Raw genomic sequence first — 22357 nt, 5'->3', positions numbered from 1 at the left:
AGAGGGCCTTGCGCAGCCGTAGGACTTTTCCTTCTTCTCCGGTGACGACGAAACCCGGTGGCTGCTTCACATAGACCTCCTCCTTCAGTTCTCCATTGAGGAAGGCTGATTTTACGTCCATGTGGTGGACGGGCCACCCCTCCTGGGCAGCCAAAGCAAGCAGCAGTCGGATTGATTCCATGCGAGCGACGGGAGCAAAGACTTCATCAAAGTCTATGCCGGCTTGCTGGACGAAGCCACGAGCGACCAACCGTGCTTTGTGTTTGATGACTTCGCCGGCTTCATTTTTCTTCAACTTATAGACCCATTTGAGGCCTATTGGTTGATGCCCGTGTGGCAGGTCAACAAGCTCCCATGTGCTGTTTCGCTCCACTGCTTCAATTTCCTCGCGCATGGCTGCCTGCCATGCCTTGTCGCGCTCAGCTTCTGCGAATGAGCACGGCTCCCCCGTGCTGGCCAAGTGTAGCTCAGAGTCGAGGTTGCGCGGTACGAGCCCAGGCACTGGTTCGTCTCCAATCAGGTTTTCGACCCTGCGATAGCGAACCGGTGTGTCTCCATGCGCAGCATCCAGTCGGTCATCATCATCTGCTAGTGGCGTGACGAAAACCGGGGTTGATGCGGTTGCAACACTTGTTGCTGGAGCTGATGGAGGTGTTGGTGGGGCGTTGGTTGAGGCACCTTGAGCCCCACGTCTCGAAGACAGAGATCTGTCCCCCGCTGAACTGGACACCTGGCTAGGCAGTCTTGTGGCAAGACGGCTGATATACTCCACGTCAAAGTTGCTGCTGGGGATTTCGCCGCCATCTGCTGCCCAATCCCAACCTCGCTCTTCATCAAAGATGACATCACGAGCGATGCGAACACGCCTTGTGGCTGGGTCCAACAGTCTGTATGCCTTTACTCCATCCTCATAGCCAATGAAGACAGCGAGAGAGCTGCGGTCATCGAGCTTGTGTAGGTTCCCCTGTTCCTTGACATATGCCAAACACCCAAAGGTGCGAAGGTAGTGGACAGCCGGCTTGCGGCCATGCCACGCCTCGTAAGGAGTCTTTCCTGTGAGGGCTTTGGTGGGAGCTCGGTTTAGGAGGAAGACAGCAGTGCTGACCGCCTCCCCCCAAAATTCAGCTGGCATACTCCTCTGTTTCAGCAAAGAACGTGCCATTGCCACCACTGTTTGGTTCCGCCTCTCGACGACGCCATTCTGCTGTGGGGCGTATGGCGCGGAGAAGTGGCGCTCGATTCCGTCATCAGCACAGTAGGATGCAAAATCCGTTGAGGTGAACTCACCGCCGTTGTCCGTGCGGAACACACGCAGTTTGCGTCCGCTTCGAGCTTCCGCTGCTGCCTGAACTCTTTTGATGGCATCTGCTGCATCATTCTTGGTTGCCAGGAGCATCACCCACATGTAGCGAGTGGCGTCATCCACCAAGAGCAAGAAGTAGCGCCGGCCTCCAGGTGTCACCGGCGAAATGGGACCGCAGATGTCGCCGTGGACAAGCTCAAGTGGCTCCTGTGCACGATACCTTGCTTGCCGAGGGAACGGGCTGCGGCGATGCTTCGTGATGACGCATGTGTCGCAGAACTGCTCCACGTGTTCCAGCCGTGGCAGCCCACGTGCCATGGCGAGGCGTCCCATCTTCTCCAAAGCATCAAAGTTGAGATGCCCAAATCGCTCATGCCAGCGCCAAGCAATATCATCGCGGCGGGCAGAGAGACAAATTGGCCGCGCAATCTCAAGATGGAGGAGATAGAGGCGATTCCTGCCGCGTGTGACCCGAACAAGGAGTCGTCCTTGCTGATCCCATATGCGAAGCATACCTCTCCTGATCAGCACGCATGCGTCGCTCTCGTCAAGTTGACCAATGCTGATGATCGAGTTCTTCAGGCGTGGGATGTAGTAGACGCCGCTGAGAGCCTTGTGTTCACCATTTTTGCCTGCAAAGATGATGGTGCCCATGCCCTTGATTTCCACGACCGAGCCGTCGCCAAATTTGACAGTGCCGGTGATTGTACGGTCAATTTCAGCAAAGGCGTCCCCATGGCCCGTCATGTGATTTGTAGCCCCAGTGTCGAGGTACCAGCCCTCGATTCGCTCGTCATCGCTGCTCGTCCCAAGGTAAGCTTTTGCCTTCGGCTCGTCGATGTGAAGAGGAACATGCTCTAGAGCTGTGATGGTGCTATCTTGCACCACAATGGCCGGGGCTGGAGCAACATTCTGCTGCACCACCATGGCAGCAGCTGGAGCTTCACTTTTCTCCACCGGCATGGCTGGAGCTGGAGTAGTGCTTTGCTGCACCACCATGGCAGGGGCAGGAGTGGTGCAGACCTGCGCCATGAGGAGTGCAGGCTCCTCATCATCTTCCTCTGCTTCGGCCAGGTATGCCCTGTTTCTCCGGGGCTGCCTGCAATCCTTGGCCCAATGGCCGCGACGGCCGCAGTTGCGGCATGTGTCATCTCGCGGGCCGTCCCTAGCCGCTGCACGATCGTCGTTGCCTTCTCCAACCTTCTTACGTGGTGGCCGTCGTCGTCGCTGTCCGCTGCTGCGTGCAGGCCTGGAGGAGCTGCCTCCTTGGCGCCCCTTCATCCTCTCTAGCCATTGCTCCTCGGTGAGTAGGAGCTTGCCCTGCTCACGCGCCGGCTCAGGCGACTCGAGACGATCCTCAGCTGCCTTCAGCCGGCCGGTGACTTCCTCCAATGACATATCAGAAGTGTCAAGGAGGGTCTCGATCGCAAGGGCTATCTGCGACAGCCTTGGCGGCACAACCCGCAAAAACTTCTCGACGACTTGAGTTTCGTCGATAGGTGCTCCGAGCGTGGCGAGGCTTGTGACGAGGTTCGTAAGGCGTAGCGCGAAATCATCAACAGACTCCCCGTCGCGGAATGAGATCATCTCAAATTCCTTCTTTAGCTGTTGCACCTTGCCCTTCTGCACGCGATCTGAACCGACGCGCATGGCTCGAATCGCCTCCCACGCCTCCTTCGCTGTCCGCTTGACGGCTAGTCCAGCCATCATTTCTGGTGGCACCGCTTGCAAGATGGCCTCCAGCGCCATTCGATCTTCCTGGTAGTCGTCGGCGCCGAGCTCAATTGCATCCCAGATGCCCCGAGCCTGCAGCTTCACCTTCATGAGGAGGCTCCATTCGGTGTAGTTCGTCCGCGTCAGCATCGGGTAACTGCCACCGCCGACGTCCTTCACGACTCGCTCGACCACAACCTCGCGCCTTCCTGCATCACGGTGGCGCGGTCGTCTTGGTGGTGGTGAAGGGGAACGGCGCCGCGGCTGGCGAGGCGGATTGCCAGCAACACCTCCAACTGGAGCTGACATCTCTCAGGATCCTATCTTCACCAAGGCTCTGATACCAATTGTTAGCCTTGCTAGCTAGCTCACAGGTAGTGTAGTGTGTGAGAAGTGGTCTGGTTTTGTGATGCTGCCAAAAGCTTCATGCAGCTTGTATTGCATAGTGCTATTTATAGGATACAAGCTAGGTACAACATGTAGATTTCTAAAGCCTTCTAGAGCTTTCTACTGCTATCCTTATCTACTAGTAGAGTTATCCAGAGTGTTCTACTGGCTAAGACTTACATATGTAATGTACTCCTAGAACATACTAGAACATACCAGCACCTACAGTACTACTAGAAGGTACTAGCTAACTCCTGAGCAAGAATTACTCTAACATGGTGGACCTTCGAGGCGATGGATGCTCCAAGACGTCGGCTGGTACAACACTTCGAGAAATACATCAAAGCATACGCCTACACATGCACATTCACCATCTTCAGGTTGCAAATGGAATTCCACAAAAAGATACAACCCTGTACTAAAATTATTAACTTATCTCAACCATTCACTCACTGCTAGAGCAAATCAACAAGTAACTAATATATGTACCAAAAACGGATGTGGGGATCACCGACACATACATTGCGAAACAATGAGCAGATTTATCCGAGTTAACTTCACACTGGAATAGATCATTCTCTTTCCACTATTTCTCATACATTTAAAGTCTCTTTTATCTGATTCATGGGTATATTCAAAACAAAACGTCAACACTATATGTACAAAGAAATAACCTAGAGAAAAACACCCAACATGAATTCTTAAGATGATACTCACCCTGCACACCTCCATAGAGCTTGACCTTGCTGCCACAATAAGTCAATAATATGGACCATTTGTATCTCAAAGAAGAAGGACATGGATAAATAGCAAGGAACAAATCAGCCAGCAGCGATGACTCCACCAGCAATACCAATTGCCAGTACTATATCAGCTAGGGTACTTGTAGTGTTTTAGATGACCAGTACATGAAAGTGTTTCTCTAATTGGAAGCAGATAAAGAATGCATATTCAGAGCACACACGGAACATCTAATCTAAATTTAGAAACAAACTAATAGAACACAACGACCTTACATCATGTTAGAAACTTACTTAAACTTCAATTTGTTACATCCTTCAGATGGCCACGCTGAGACTTGTTGAACGTAATAGTAGTAATAATAGAAGTTGAGATCGATGACAAATTGCTCCATTGTAGAAAATGATGAGAATCAAGTGTCCTGGTCTATGAGCCAAGAAGCTAAACCACTTGTAAGATTAATTCTGCATTTTTCATATTTTCATCCAGAAAATACCAGACAAACCAACCATTAACAATATTCACAAAGATATTCTGAGCCATACAATAATGTCTGTAATATCTGCAACTTCTATTATTCCACTGGCCATGTCAGCATTATGCTTTTGACCTCCAAATCTTTTCTAAGACGAAGAAAACATAAAATCAAAGTGGAAATAGCACAATGCATGATAAAGAGTAAAGGATGCATTCACAAATAGCTTGCTGCAAAAAAGCAAGCGGTGTTGTTGGTACGTGTTCTCTGCTCTAATAGGAAGATGGAGCCTGAAGGGATCTGATGCCATAGGCACTTCTGCAGTTTTGCGGACACATCAGGGCGCTGCGGTCATAAGGAGCCATGCACGCACATAGTCACCCGTTGACCCAGCATCTCCCCGGCCAGGCGGGCGAGGTCGCATCCTTCGGCACCATGGCTGTCATGCGCGCCAGCAGCACTCACGCGGAGGAGAATAAGGCCCCAAAGGACCGGTCGATGAAGATGTTGTCGGCCGTCGACCTAGGCACCGCGGTCGTCGATCTGGCCGGTTGGGTGTAATCTATTGCGAGGATGGTGGGATTAATAGCCGGATGTGTGCGTTCGTCGCCGCTGCTTCCATCCGCGTGCCACTCGACGGCGCTGATCGGAGCTGCGAGGAGAGGGGTGTGGTGGCGAGTGGGATGGGGGCGGTGAGGATTGTGATAGGTCTCCCCTCGGTTGACCAAGCGAGACCTTCGAGCCTAAGGGCGTGTTCGGGAATCGTCCAGCTTCCCGAAAATCCTTGGATCCGGCTTCCCAAACGATCGCTAGCTTCCCGGTCGGAGCGCAGAACGTTCGGCGCGCTCTTGGTCGTTCGGTTGGGATGGGAGCGCTCCTGGCCTGCTAGGGCGGCAGGTGATTTCCAGCCTGTTTTGTGTCACTTCTACTGTAAACATATAGCAAAACTGCTCACGGTTTGAGTTACAACAATACCAAGATGCACAAGTTTTAGTAAAACCAGTACCAAAATGCAGACTTGCAGCTAGCAGTTTCACTGATTCATCTCACCTTGAGCTCATACCGGCCGCTACTGCTGCTTGACGGCAGGGTGGAGGAGAAGGTCGGGATGGGTGGATCTGGCTGTGCTTGAGGGGAAGGTCGAGGGGGATGCCGATGATGGTCGCCCGCGGTGCAGATTGACGAGGACGGAGGCGGGTTGCTGGTGGCTGAAACTTGGCGTGCGGGCGGAGAAGAAGGTGGCGTGCGGGCGGAGATGCAGATGTCGCGGAGGCGGCCAGGAATGGATGCAGGCGGGGGTCGGCGGCGTCGGGAGAACAGGGCGAAGTGGCGAATACTTTCTCACCGGCGGGGAGGACTCCGGCGGCGGTGGTGTCGTGTTGGCGTGGTGGCGGCGGCTAGGTCATAGGGGGCAGCATCGCGATGTTTTTCGATTTGGGAATTGTTTTGGTTTTGGGGTATGCTGGAGACGAGGGAATAGAGACGAGCGAAGTGTTATTCTTGACTTGGCCCATGTGCGGGCTAGTAGGGCGAAGCGACGAAGGACGCGGCGGACGACGAACGAATTGACGTATTGGGCAGAATAAGGATTATGTTTAGTCTTTTTATTTAAGTAGTAGAGATGAAAAATAGCTAAAAGGAAATTTAGATGAATGAGATTTATAGACAGAGTTAGACACCTAAAAATTAGCAAAAAAAGATATTCTCAAATATTTTTTATTGCAGTTGTGTTCCCCCTGAAAGAATATATTCAGTAATAGTCAATCCGCCGCAACGCGCGGGCATATCTCCTAGTCTATACCTACTAATAAAGGAAGGAAGGTTTCTCCCCCTATTTTTCGTCCGTTTTTTTATTACCCACGTTTCTATGCTGAAATTACAAGTAGTGCCACCGAAGATACGTTTCATCCGGTCAGTCTCCCGATGCGATCTGAATCCGTCCAGCTTCCGTCTCTTATTATCATCGTGGTCTGGGCCTGGGTGTCTCTACGCGAGCCGTTTCTGGTGGGCCGCGCGAAGCTGGGCAATTTAAGGGGCTCGCGTACAACAGAGACGGTATACTTTAAAAAGGTATACTACTAGGGAGACGATGGAATAGTCCCACCTGGTTTATTTGTAGCAAGTGCTGCCGGCTTATATACCGTGGCAAATTGCCTGGAAGTACCAACATGTGGCCTTCAAAAGAACAGTTGCCTAATTAAACGGAAGAGATTAGACGGAAGGGATATTGTTGGGTGCACGAAAGATGATTAATTGTTGGCAGGCAATTACACGGGGATTGTTGGCCGTGCATCTTCAGAAGGAAGAGGCTGCAAAATCAAGAATGTCGTGTGTGTGTATGCCTGTAACATCCGCTTATGCAGCGTTCCGACCTTTGATTGACTTCCCGTGTGTATGCAGCGTGCATGGTAGGAACAAGGCGTCTGGCTTCCATCCATCGCCTTCGGACGATCGGTTCACAGGAGGAGTCCTATCCGGATCACACCAGCTAGCGTGGTCCGTTGGTTTCCAATCCAACATAGTCCAAGTCCGTTCTCTCAGCGATCCTTGGTTTGGGTCCGATTATTTTTGTACATAACATCCAGACTCCTAGCCCGATCAGCTCAGCTATTTCCTTCCAACTTCTCCCGCATGAAAAGGACACCAAACGGAAAGAAACTGGACACTTGATGAAACAAAGCAACTCCACGTGGATTGTGTGTCTACTCTTTTCCAATCGGCCGCATTTCCTATCTCCTATACCTCATGGATCCCTATATAAACTTGACATCGATCAGACACTTGAGATCGTATCGAGGAGACGCGATCAACGACGACGAATCCTACGCGTGTAGCGCATCGGCGAGCGTGGCCATCTTGGAGATGAGGCAGCAGTAGAACTCGAGCAGGCCGAGGATGTCAAATCGTCGACCACGTCCAGCTCGCGGATGACCTGCTCGACGGGCAGCGCGGTACGGATGTCTAAGCCGATCGAGCGACTCCACATCCCGGCGCGCCGACACCTGCTACATGTGCCCGTGGAGGCGTGGACCACCACGATCCGCTGTGCGGCCAGCCCTATGAGCAACTTGAGCCACGCCGTCTACTTCGTCGTCCGCCCCGCCAGCACGTCCATCGTCCTCTCCTGCTCTTCATGTCATCCCTGATCGACAGCTAGGCTGTGTGCCGATAAAGTGCTGCATGTTGTGAGACCAAGCGGTTTCGGCATTGGTAATGTCGGGGACAAAACCTTCAGGGCCAGGCTGTTCGCCGGCAAACGTCTAGGTGTACACCCAGTACATGCCGAGGAGGGTGCAAGGACTGAACCTCCAAGGTGTTCGATATGTAGCTGCTACGGACCATGGGAGCCGAGGACGAGATGGTGGAGATGATCAAGTACATGGGGATATATGGGAAGCAAGAGTACTAAGACCTCTGCATCTCCGTCAAAACCTGGGTTTCCTTACGACTCGACTCGTATGTTTCAGAATTTAGAGGACACAACGATGTATGTGCTGCTGCTGCCAGTAAGCTCCATGCGCACCGGTCAACAATAATGTTGTGTCAGTAAAACATGTTGGCAGATATATGGATTTATCTCTGCAGCGAGAAAGCACACAACGCCTCCTCTGGATCGGTAGACAAACCGCAAAGAAGGTACCCAGCACACAAAGCATCACACAAAGGAAGCCACGTCTCCTGACTGAACACGCGTCGAGCATAAAAGGAACCAGTGGAGAGGTAACGAGGTTCCCTGATATGGCAGTACGAGTGCTTTTTACAAATTCCTTGCTGAATCAGAGCGTTATATCTATTGCTTTGGTGCAAATTGATATAGGGAGTGAAGTTTTGGTATTTGGGTACTATATGGTCCCTTTATTCTGAAATACATCTTTGATACATTTTGAAACATTAAAAGATACCAAACGAAAAATTTAGGTTTATTTGTTTAGATGCTATTTGCGCACAAAGTTTTTACATTAAAGTTGGCATATTGTTCGGTCTGTGTAAAAAAACAAAATTTGGTGCTAAAAAATAATGTTTCGTGTGAGACATATTTTGTCTTTTTTAATCGACCAAAAAATTATCCCTTCTTTTACTGAACTGTACAAACACACTTAAGTTGGCGAATATTTTGTTGGATTTTTTCACAATTAAAATTATATTTTTTGGGGTGGGGGGATATGCATCCAGGAGTTGAACTAAATTTCCGATTCATGTTTATGTACTTTGTGGGTACCGCAATTCCATCTACTGTGTCCCTAAAGATTTGTATTCCTCCATCCTAAAAAAAGCCAATCAGTTTTTATAAATGAATATATCTATATACCTCCGTATTTAGATACAGTTCGAAAGTGAAGAAAGTATATAACCTTTTAGTTTTGGTTGTGGTTGCACAAAAATGGATCATAACGTTGAAACGGCCAATTTATTTTCATGGGCACAACATTAGTAGACATGAGAGTTCCCAACAAATTTTCAGTATAATGTTTTTCTAAAAAACATAAAAAGTAAAAGAAATATTGTCATGTAATTATTTTATCTAATTTTTTTCTTTTCCGCAGCAAAGCGCGGGCATTGTCCTAGTCTCTTATAATGTCAATGACTTGTTGCTTTTCCTTGACATAATCAGGATTAAACTCTTTGCTTGCTCCAGCCTCATACCAGCATATGGGTGAGTGATGTCTACGGGTGCTTCTATTCTTGTAGACAGTGTTGGGCCTCCAAGAGCAGAGGTTTGTAGAACAGCAGCAAGTTTCCCTTAAATGGATCACCCAAGGTTTATCGAACTCAGGGAGGAAGAGGTCAAAGATATCCCTCTCATGCAACCACCGCAACCACAAAGCAAGAAGTCTCTTGTGTCCCCAACACACCTAATAGGTGCACTAGTTCAGCGAAGAGATAGTGAAATACAGGTGGTATGAATATATATGAGCAGTAGCAATGGCACCAGAAAAGTGCTTGCTGGCGTGTAGTTGATGGTGGTAATATTGCAGAAAGTACAGATGCAGTAGAACAGTAAACAAGCAGCGATAATTGCAGTATTTAGGAACAAGGCCTAGGGATCATACTTTCACTAGTGGACACTCTCAACTTTGATCACATAACAGAATAAATAGATAGATGCTATACTCTACACTCTCTTGTTGGATGATGAACACCACTAATTGCGTAGGATTACACGAACCCTCAATGCCGGAGTTAACAAGCTCCACAATATTCGATGTTCATATTTAAATAACCTTAGAGTGCATGACAGATCAACATAACCAAACCAAGTACTAACATAGCATGCACACTGTCACCTTCACACTACGAAAGGAGGCATAGATCACATCAATACCATCATAGCAATAGTTAACTTCATAATCTACAAGAGATCACAATCATAGCCTACGCCAAGTACTACACGATGCACACACTTGTCACCATTACACCGTGCGGGAGGAATAAACTACTTTAATAACATCACTAGAGTGGCACACGGATAAATTGTGATACAAAACACATTGCAATCATAAAGAGATATAAATAAGCACTTCACTATGCCATTCATAACGGTGAATAAGTATTCGTGAAATATAGCCTAAGAGACCCACACGGTGCACACACTTGTCACCTTTACACACGTGGGACAAGGAGTCTCCGGAGATCACATAAGTAAAATCCACTTGACTAGCATAATGACATCTAGATTACAAGCATCATCATATGAATCTCAATCATGTAAGGTAGCTCATGAGATTATTGTATTGGAGTACATAGGGAGATGAGATGAACCACATAGCTACCGGTACAGCCCTTAGCCTCGATGGAGAACTACTCCCTCCTCATGGGAGACAACAGCGGTGATGAAGATGGCGGTGGAGATGGCAGTGGAGATGGCTCCGGGGGCAATTCCCCGTCCCGGCAGGGTGCCGGAACAGAGACTTCTGTCCCCCGAATTGGACTTTCGCGATGTCGGCGGCTCTGGATGGGTTTCTCTGGTTTCATCGAACTGGTCGAGGTTTTTAGGTCAGGGACGATTAAATAGGCGGAGAGGTGGAGTCGGAGGGGCCACGGGGTGCCCAGATGATAGGGGGCGCCCCCCTTGGGCCGCGCCGCCCTGTGGGGTGGGGCCCCCTGGCTCCCCTCTGACTTTTCTCCGGTGCTCTGGAAGCTTCCTGGAATTATAAGATCTCCGGAGTTGATTTCGTCCGATTCGAAAATATTTCCTTACTAGGATTTCGAAACCAAAAACAACAGAAAACAGCAATCGGCCTTTCGGCATCTCGTCAATAGGTTAGTTCCGGAAAACGCATAAATATGACATAAAGTGTGCATAAAACATGTAGATATCATCAATAATGTGGCATGGAACATAAGAAATTATCGATACGTCGGAGACGTATCAGCATCCCCAAGCTTAGTTTTTGCTCGTCCCGAGCGGTGTAAACGATAAACAAAGATAATTTCTGGAGTGACATGCCATCATAACCTTGATCATACTATTGTAAGCATATGTAATGAATGCAGCGATCAAAACAATGTAAATGACATGAGTAAACAAATGAATAATATAGCAAAGACTTTTCATGAATAGTACTTCAAGACAAGCATCAATAAGTCTTGCATAAGAGTTAACTCATAAAGCAATAATTCAAAGTAAAGGTATTGAAGCAACACAAAGGAAGATTAAGTTTCAGCGGTTGCTTTCAACTTGTAACATGTATATCTCATGGATAGTTGTCAATGTAAAGTAATATAACAAGTGCAATATGCAAGTATGTAGGAATCAATGCACAGTTCACACAAGTGTTTGCTTCTTGAGGTGGAGAGAAATAGGTGAACTGACTCAACATAAAAGTAGAAGAAAGGCCCTTCGTAGAGGGAAGCATTGATTGCTATATTTGTGCTAGAGCTTTGGTTTTGAAAACATAAAGAGAGCATAAAAGTAAAATTTTGAGAGGTGTTTGTTGTTGTCAACGAATGGTAGTGGGCACTCTAACCCCCTTGCCGGACAAACCTTCAAAGAGCGGCTCCCATGAATTATTTTTATTTTTGGGTGGCACTCCTTCCAACCTTTCTTTCACAAACCATGGCTAACCGAATCCTCGGGTGCCTGCCAACAATCTCATACCATGAAGGAGTGCCTTTTTATTTTAGTTTTATTATGATGACACTCCTGCCCACCTTTGCTTTCTCAAGCCATGGCTAACCGAATCCTTCCGGTGCCGTCCAACAATCACATACCATGGAGGAGTGTCTATTTTTGTTAATTAATTTGGGACTGGGAATCCCATTGCCAGCTCTTTTTGCAAAATTATTGGATAAGCGGATGGAGCCACTAGTCCATTGGTGAAAGTTGCCCAACAAGAATGAAAGATAAACACCACATACTTCCTCATGAGCTATAAAACATTGACACAAATCAGAGGTCATAAATTTTGAATTGTTTAAAGGTAGCACTCAAGCAATTTACTTTGGAATGGCGGAGAAATACCATGTAGTAGGTAGGTATGGTGGACACAAATGGCATAGTGGTTGGCTCAAGGATTTTAGATGCATGAGAAGTATTCCCTCTCAATACAAGGCTTAGGCTAGCAAGGCTATTTGAAACAAACACAAGGATGAATCGGTGCAGCAAAACTCACATAAAAGACATATTGTAAACATTATAAGACTCTACACCGTCTTCCTTGTTGTTCAAACTCGATACTAGAAATTATCTAGACCTTAGAGAGACCAATTATGCAAACCAAATTTTAGCAAGCTCTATGTATTTCTTCATTAATAGGTGCAAAGTATATGATGCAAGAGCTTAAACATGAGCACAACAATTGCCAAGTATCACAATATTCAAGACATCATACCAATTACTACATGTAGCATTTCCCGTTTCCAACCATATAACAATTAACGAAGCAGTTTCAACCTTCGCCATGAAAATTAAAAGCTAAGAACACATGTGTTCATATGAACCAGCGGAGCGTGTCTCTCTCCCACACAAGCATTTATTCAAACAAAAAAAAACAAAAGCACACATACGCTCCAAGTAAAGTACATAAGATGTGACCGAATAAAAATGTAGTTTCAAGAGAAGGAACCTGATAATTTTTCGATGAAGAAGGGGATGCCTTGGGCATCCCCAAGCTTAGATGCTTGAGTCTTCTTGAAATATGCAGGGATGAACCACCGGGGCATCCCCAAGCTTAGACTTTTCACTCTTCTTGATCATAGTATATCATCCTCCTCTCTTGACCCTTGAAAACTTCCTTCACACCAAACTCGAAACAAACTCATTAGAGGGTTAGTGCATAATCAAAAACTCACATGTTCAGAGGTGACACAATCATTCTTAACACTTCTGGACATTGCTCAAAGCTACTGGAAGTTAACGGAATAAATAAATACATCCAACATAGCAAAAGAAGCAATGCGAAATAAAAGGCAGAATCTGTCAAAACAGAACAGTCCGTAAAGATGAATTTTATTGAGGCACCAGACTTGCTCAAATGAAAATGCTCAAATTTAATGAAAGTTGCGTACATATCTGAGGATCACTCACGTAAATTGGCATAATTGTCTGAGTTACCTACAGAGAATTAGGCCCAGATTCGTTACAGAGAAGAAATGCGTTTCTGCGCAGTAATCCAAATCTAGTATGAACCTTACTATCAAAGACTTTACTTGGCACAACAATGCAATAAAACTAAGATAAGGAGATGTTGCTACAGTAGTAACAACTTCCAAGACCCAAATACAAAATAAAAGTACTGTAGTAAAATAAACACATGGGTTATCTCCCAAGAAGTTCTTTCTTTATAGCCGTTAAGATGGGCTCAAGAAATAGTATTTGAAGCAAAGGAGAGCATCAAGAGGCAAATTCAAAACAAATTTAAGTCTAACATGCTTCCTATGAAGAGGAATCTTGTACACAAATGAATTCATGAAGAACAAAGTGACAAGCATAAGAGGATAAAACACGAGTAACTTCAAGATTCTCAACATAAAGAGGGGAAACTTAATATTATTAAGATGCATATAACCATATTTCCCTCTCTCATAATAACTTTCAGTAGCATCATTGATGAAATCCACAATATACCCATCACTTAAAACATTCTTATCATGGTTCATATGCATAGAAGTATCATTAATTTTGTCATAAGAAGAGTTATTCTCATTAATAGTAATTGGAGCAAGATTATTATCAAGAATTTGAACATGGTAAACAAGTTGCATATTAAGGGAATTGTTTTTGGTAATCCAATCATGACTATGACAAGTTTCATAAGGATAATTATAACCTATATCATAGCATTCTTTATAATAATCATCAAAGATCGGAGGCACAGTATCATCATAAGAAATAGAATAGTTATCTTTCACAGTCGGTTTATCTGTGTCCACACCATCATTGTTATTAGAAGGAGATGTATCCAACACATAATGATCAGTAGCAAAAGGATTTTCAAACACCTCTTCCCCAAGCTTAGATATTTCTATATCATTATGGGAGGAAGCGTGGATAGCACTGACACTATGACAATTATTATCATCATCATTTTTAGAATTAGTTTCCCAGAGATTTGCAATATCAAAAGCAGTGTGCTCACTCAAATCATGATCACTAATGTATGTAAAGAGCATAGGAAGATAATCGTATTCAGATTCATTATCATAATAATCATTAGGAGCAACATACTTACAGTTACCTAGCGTTATCTCATTCACGCGGGGATATGTCGTTACCTCTTTCTTTTTATTCTCCTTCTTCTTCTTCTTCTTCTTCTTCTTCTTCTTCTTCTCTTCCTTCTCCTCGTTCCCTTCTTTAGGAGGAAGAGGCTTGAAGGGTGGCTTGTCCGCATAACCTGATTTACTTTCAGAAACAATAGAAGAAACTTGGGAGGATCCCTCCTTTTCATTAATTAGTTGAAAACACACATCGGTCCTATCATATTTTTGGCAAGGTGTCATCTTCTAAAATATTTCGTATGTAAGTATTTGTATGGCTATTATGAATTCAATAAGAAAAACACCCTTGCAGGACATCATCAATATCAAGATCACTCATATGTAATAAAGAGATTTTTCTCGACAGTTCTTCACACCCCAAAAATAAAGTAAGTTCATCATGCTGATTAGGAGTAATTTCATCATCACAATACAAATTTGCAGCACTCATTGGGTTCAAATTATCATTGGAGGAGCATTGAAAATTAAAATGACCCACTTCATGGCAAACTTCACAAATAAAAGGATAGAGGGCACAAACTTTTTTACCAAGATCATCTAGAGCCCTAAACCACTTTCTAGTTTTTTCATTACTATGATGGATACAATATTCATCTTTGATTTGATTAATTCCACAAGGTCTATGCATTCCACAAAAATTAACATGCTTATAGGAAATATCATTCTTAGGAGTTTGAGCATGCTTATTGCAATCATTAACAACAATTTCATTCTTCATGCAAGCCTCTTTAAAAGGTTCATGATACTTATCAAAATTCTTTTTAGGCAATTCAAAATGAGAGGCAAAAGCTTTATAAAGATTTGCAGCAACTTGAGAGTCAAGACCATAAGTAGCACTCATATCTCGAAATTTATCGGTATCCATAAAAGCTTCAATGCATTCATAATCATAATTTATACCTGACTCTTTACCTTTATTGTTCTCCCATCCTTCAGCGTTGTCCTCAATCCGATCAAGAAGATCCCACCTAGCTTCAACCTCTTTGCTTGTGAAAGATCCTTCCGAACAGGCATCCAGATGGTCCTTGTGTTGTCCTGAAAGTCTCGCATAAAAATTGTTAACAATAACATTACGGGGAGCTCATGAATGGGACATTTGAGCATTAGTGACTTCAATCTCCCCCACGCTTGAGAAATACTCTCTCCATCACGAGGATAAAAGTTATAAATATAATTCCTATCAATATGCACTTCATGAGGAGGATAAAATTTAGAATAAAAGAGAGATGCAATTTCCTCCCAACCAAGAGAATGACTATTCTCCAACAATTTATACCAATGCGCCGCTTTACCGGACAAATGAAACGAGAATAGCTTCTTCCTCACTTCATCCATAGAGATACCTGCACACTTGAATAACCCGCACAATTCATGGAAAAACAGTAAATGATCTCTAGGGTGGACAGTTCCATCCCCTTTATAGCGGTTATCCATAACACGTTCAATAATTTTCATAGGTATTTTATACGGAATACTTTCAGCAGGTGGATTTAAAATATCAGAAGCATCATTAGAGTTATCGCATATGGGAGATAAAGCATTATCAGAGCAAAATATTTCTTCCAAAGCTGAGGAGCAAAAAAGATTATTTTTATATAAACTAGCTTCCCCAAGCTTAGACTTATCCATAGTATTAGCAACAATGGTATTCAAAGTATTTATGCTAACATGTTCCATAGGTTTTTTAATTTTCGGATCAAACCATCCATGTCTTAAATCAGGAAATAAAATAAGAAGCTCATTGTTGTCCATTATGCCTAAGTAGTGTAAACAAGAAACAAAAAGATGCAATTGCAGAATCTAAAGGAAATAGCTTCGAGCACAAACACAATGGCGCCAGAAAAGTACTGTTACCTGGAACCGGAGTATGAGTGCCTTTTACCTTTCCTCCCACGCAACGGCGCGCGTAAAAGTGCTTGATGTCTACGGGTGCTTCTATTCTTGTAGACAGTGTTGGGCCTCCAAGAGCAGAGGTTTGTAGAACAGCAGCAAGTTTCCCTTAATTGGATCACCCAAGGTTTATCGAACTCAGGGAGGAAGAGGTCAAAGATATCCCTCTCATGCAACCCTGCAACCACAAAGCAAGAAGTCTCTTGTGTCCCCAACACACCTAATAGGTGCACTAGTTCGGTGAAGAGATAGTGAAATACAGGTGGTATGAATATATATGAGCAGTAGCAACGGCACCAGAAAAGTGCTTGCTGGCGTGTAGTTGATGGTGGTAATATTGCAGAAAGTACAGATGCGAAGAGAACAAGAAACAAGCAACGATAATTGCGTATTTAGGAACAAGGCCTAGGGATCATACTTTCACTAGTGGACACTCTCAACTTTGATCACATAACAGAATAAATAGATAGATGCTATACTCTACACTCTCTTGTTGGATGATGAACACCACTAATTGCGTAGGATTACACGAACCCTCAATGCCGGAGTTAACAAGCTCCACAATATTCGATGTTCGTATTTAAATAACCTTAGAGTGCATGACAGATCGACATAACCAAACCAAGTACTAACATAGCATGCACACTGTCACCTTCACGCTACGAAAGGAGGCATAGATCACATCAATACCATCATAGCAATAGTTAACTTCATAATCTACAAGAGATCACAATCATAGCCTACGCCAAGTACTACACGATGCACACACTGTCACCATTACACCGTGCGGGAGGAATAAACTACTTTAATAACATCACTAGAGTAGCACACGGATAAATTGTGATACAAAACACATTGCAATCATAAAGAGATATAAATAAGCACTTCACTATGCCATTCATAACGGTGAATAAGTATTCCGTGAAATATAGCCTAAGAGACCCACACGGTGCACACACTTGTCACCTTTACACACGTGGGACAAGGAGTCTCCGGAGATCACATAAGTAAAATCCACTTGACTAGCATAATGACATCTAGATTACAAGCATCATCATATGAATCTCAATCATGTAAGGTAGCTCATGAGATTATTGTATTGAAGTACATAGGGAGATGAGATGAACCACATAGCTACCGGTACAGCCCTTAGCCTCGATGGAGAACTACTCCCTCCTCATGGGAGATAGCAGCGGTGATGAAGATGGCGGTGGAGATGGCAGTGGAGATGGCTCCGGGGGCAATTCCCCGTCCCGGCAGAGTGCCGGAACGAGACTCTCGTCCCCCGAATTGGACTTTCGCGATGGCGGCGGCTCTGGATGGTTTTCTCTGGTTTCGTCGAACTGGTCGAGGTTTTTAGGTCAGGGACGATTAAATAGGCGGAGAGGCGGAGTCGGAGGGGCCACGGGGTGCCCAGATGATAGGGGGCGCGCCCCCCTGGGCCGCGCCGCCCTGTGGGGTGGGGCCCCCCTGGCTCCCCTCTGACTTTTCTCCGGTGCTCTGGAAGCTTCCTGGAATTATAAGATCTCCGGAGTTGATTTCGTCCGATTCCGAAAATATTTCCTTACTAGGATTTCTGAAACCAAAAACAGCAGAAAACAACAACTGGCCTTTCGGCATCTCGTCAATAGGTTAGTTCCGGAAAACGCATAAATATGACATAAAGTGTGCATAAAACATGTAGATATCATCAATAATGTGGCATGGAACATAAGAAATTATCGATACGTCGGAGACGTATCAGTGAGCTACACTTCCTTCCATACAGAGCTTCGAACGGTGCCATCTTGATGCTGCTTTGATAGCTATTGTTGTATGAAAACTCTGCTAGTGGCAAGTGCTCCTCCCAGGATCCTCCGAAGTCTAGGGCACAAGCCCTAAGCATATCCTCTAGGATATGGTTAGTTCTCTCTGTTTGTCCACCTGTCTGAGGATGATAGGCGGTACTATAGTCCAACTTGGATCCTAAAGCTTCATGTAGTTGCTTCCAAAATGCTGACGTGAACACGGATCCTCGATCCGACACGATCTTCTTGGGCACTCCATGTTTACTCACGATCTCTTTGATGTAAAGATCGATGAGTTTCTCTCCTTTATCCTGCTGATTTACCGCTAAGAAGTGTGCACTTTTTGTCAACCGGTCCACGATTACCCATATCATGTCCTTCTTTTTATTGGTCATGGGTAGTCCGGTGATGAAATCCATTCCTATTTCCTCCCATTTCCATTCTGGGATGGGTAAAGGTTGTAACTTCACTGCCGGACTCTGATGTTCAGCCTTCACTCTTTGGCAGGTATGGCATTCCGCCACGTATTGTGCTATCTCTCTCTTCATATTATTCCACCAGAATAACTCCTTGAGATCCATGTACATCTTTGTACTTCCCGGATGTATGGAGTATGGTGTTTGATGGGCTTCCCGGAGTATTACTTCCTTGATCTCAGCAATATCCGGAACGCAAATCCTCTTTTGAAACCATAGTGATCCTGATTCTCCTCGGTGAAATTCTGATGGTCTACCCTCATCTATCCTTCTCATCTCCTCTACGATGAATGGATCGTCCATTTGACCCATCATTATCTCATTCTTTAATTTAACATTTAGTTCATCGGCTACTTGTAAAGCCGATAGCCCTTCACGAGCCTCTTTTTCCCAAAGTTGTATTTGGGCTTGGCTTATTTCCTTCCTCAACTCCGGTGATAACTCTTGTTCCACTCCTCCAGTGCTCTTCCTACTCAAGGCATCTGCTACAACATTAGCCTTTCCTGGAGTATAGTTGATGGTCAAATCATAATCCTTGATTAGTTCAAGCCATCTTTTCTGCCTCATATTGAGATCCTTCTGAGTGAAGAAGTACTTGAGACTCTTATGATCCGTATAGAGCTCACACTTGGCTCCATAGAGAAAATGTCTCCAAGTTTTAAGTGCAAATACGATCGTCGCTAGTTCTAAGTCATGTGTTGGATAATTCACTTCATGAGGTCTGAGTTGTCTCGATCCATAAGATATTACCTTCCGATCTTGCATGAGTACGCAACCCAATCCATGCTTGGATGCGTCACAGTACACGGTGTAATCCTTGCCAACTTCCGGAACCGCTAACACCGGTGCTGTGGTGAGTTTCTCCTTCAGAGTTTGAAAACTCTTCTCACACTCCTCCGACCACACGAATGGTGTGTTCTTTCTTAATAGCTTCGTCATAGGTCCTGCTATCTTGGAGAACCCTTCAATGAATCTCCGATAATATCCCGCCATTCCTAGGAATCCTCGAATTTCCTTGACAGTCCCAATCTAAAACTGCTGCTACCTTGCTCGGGTTAACAGCTATTCCATCTTTGCTAATGACATGACCAAGAAATTCTACTTGATCTAGCCAAAATTCACACTTGCTGAATTTGGCATAGAGTTGGTGTTCTCTTAGTGTTTGCAACACTAACCTCAAATGTTCAACATGTTCAGTTTTATCTTTGGAGTATATTAAGATATCATCGATGAATACAATGACAAACTTGTCTAAATATTGCATGAAGATCTTATTCATAAGATTCATGAAGATTGCTGGGGCATTGGTTAATCCAAAAGGCACTACAAGGTATTCATGATGTCCATACCTTGAGACAAAGGCGGTTTTCGGAACGTCTTCCTTCTTGATCTTTATCTGATGATAACCGGACCTTAGATCAATCTTGGAAAAGACTCCCGCGCCTCTAACTTGATCAAATAGATCTTGTATTCTAGGAAGTGGGTACTTGTTCTTGATTGTGACATTGTTCAAATTCCTGTAGTCTCCGCACATCCTTCTACCTCCATCTCTTTTATCTACGAAGATCACATGTGATCCCCATGGTGAAACACTCTCTTGTATGAATCCTTTCGTTCCAAGTCATCCAATTGCTCCTTAAGTTCTTTCAACTCCTTAGGCCCCATCTTATATGGTGCTTTAGCAATCGGAGCTGTTCTCGGAATTAGGTCGATAGTGAATTCTATCTCCCTATCTCGGTGGCATTCCGGGTAATTCCTTAGGAAACACATCCCGAAATTCATTCACTACATGTATATCCTCTAACTTGCACCTCCTTCATGCTATTCAGCTCGTAGCTCGACTTCGATCCGTGTATGCTTGTCTCCTTGGTAGATCATTCTACTTCCATCTGGGCTTTTCAAAGACACAGTCTTATTCACACAGCCGATCAATGCTCCGTTAGCTTCTAACTGAGCTCATACCAAGAATGACATCAATGTCCTTCATCGGTAAAATGAACAGGTCTGCGTCAAACGCGCATTTATTGATCATAATGACTTGTTTTTGTTTGGTATGGGTTACTACTACCGTTCCCCCCGCGGAAAGTAAGGTTATAGGTGTATCTAACTTAGTGCAACTAATCCCATGTTTGATGATGAATTGCTGAGAAATGAATGATGTAGTTGCACCAGTATCAAAAAGTACTTTGCCAGGATGAGTGAGTATCTGGAGCGTACCTATCACTGCCTGATCGGAGTTAACCACCTCCTCCAAGCTGGTGCAGTTTAATTTGCCGAAGGGTTTCTTGTTCTTCCAGTTCCCTCCAGTGTTTCCTCCTCGGCTTCCTCCTCCTCCTGACTAACCTCCTCCATTCTTTTTGTTGGGGCAATCTTTCATCATGTGCCCCTCCTGACGACACCCAAAGCATATTATCTTGGGTTTCTTGCAATCCTGTGAGAGATGCCCTCTAAATCCACAAATGCGGCAAACAATCTGGTTTGCGGCTTGGTTTCCTTGGTTCCTCCTATTGTTGTTGTTGTTGTTGTTGTTGTTTTTGCTGTACCTTGGTTTGAAACTCAAGCCAGTATTAGGCTTGTTACTGACATACCTCTTAGGCTCAAACTTGGCCTTCTTTCTCTTTTCTTCTTGCAGCTGCTTGAAGTCATCTTCAAGAGTGATGGCTGCATCCACCAACTCTTGGAATTCAGTTGCCCTCATCATCCTAAGCTGAACCTTGAACTGGGGATTCAATCGCCGCATGAACCTCTTTTTCTTCTTGTCCTCGGTGTTGACCTCCTCAACAGCGTACCGGGACAATTTCGAAAACTCCCTGACATAAGTCAGGATGGCCTTGTCCTTCTGCTCGAGACTTTCAAATTCTCGACGCTTCAACTCCACAATGCTTTCAGGGACATTGGATTCCCTGAACTTTCGCTTGAACTCCTCCCAGGTGAATACCTTCTCAGCCGGATAAACGGCTACTATATTGTCCCACCATGATGCGGCAGGTCCACACAACAAGTGTGTTGCGTATCTGACCTTCTCCAGGTCATTGCATCCAACGGTATTGAGCTTTCGCTCAGTATCCATCAGCCAATCCTCCGCGTCCATAGGCTCGGGCGCGTATGCGAAAGATATAGGCTTTGTGTTCTGGAAGTCTGACAAAGTGACTCCCTGGTTCTCGGGTCTCTCCACCCTGTTCTGTTGAAGCAGCTCCTGGAAGAACTTGTTCTGCTGCTCCAACGTTATACGTTTCCTTTCCTCCAACATTTGCATGTATTGGAGGAAGTTCTGCTGCGTCATGGGTGGTGGTGGTGGTGGAAACTGATTTCTGGCTGCTTCATCAGCCTCTTCCTTTTGCTTAGCCTCGCGCTCCATGCGCTGCGCTTCACTCTCCTCACCTACCGGTCCCGACATATCCCCCTAGTTCTGCAACACAAGGTGATACTCACAATTACTCCATGCGCAAGTTTTCTGAGCTCAACTTTGTGCACAGAACTAGTCACGCAATGGAAATCAAGAAGCAAATCCAAATCATACAAAACATATACCATGTATATACATACTTAAGTAGTCTTATTACAATACTCAGTGACGTTGTGAGTATGCAAACTCACTTATTGAAGTATATGTACAAATTTCTACAAATATTACACACTACAATACACGTGGTACTTGTGTATTATAGTCTCGCCTCCCTTGGCGGTCTCTAGTCGTGCTTCACTTCCGGTACATCCCAGGCTTCCATCCGATCGAACGTGTAGTCCTCCTGACAAAACCTGGAACGTAGGGTCTTCCCGTTGGCTGGTAGTCGGAATCAGAGGATGATCCGAGGGAGAAATCTGTGTTCATGAATTGATTATTCAAAACATCATAATCCACCCATCG

Source organism: Lolium rigidum, chromosome 3 (assembly GCF_022539505.1).
Source record: "Lolium rigidum isolate FL_2022 chromosome 3, APGP_CSIRO_Lrig_0.1, whole genome shotgun sequence".
Taxonomy (NCBI): Eukaryota; Viridiplantae; Streptophyta; class Magnoliopsida; order Poales; family Poaceae; genus Lolium; species Lolium rigidum.
Note: the sequence above shows the minus strand (reverse complement) of the source record.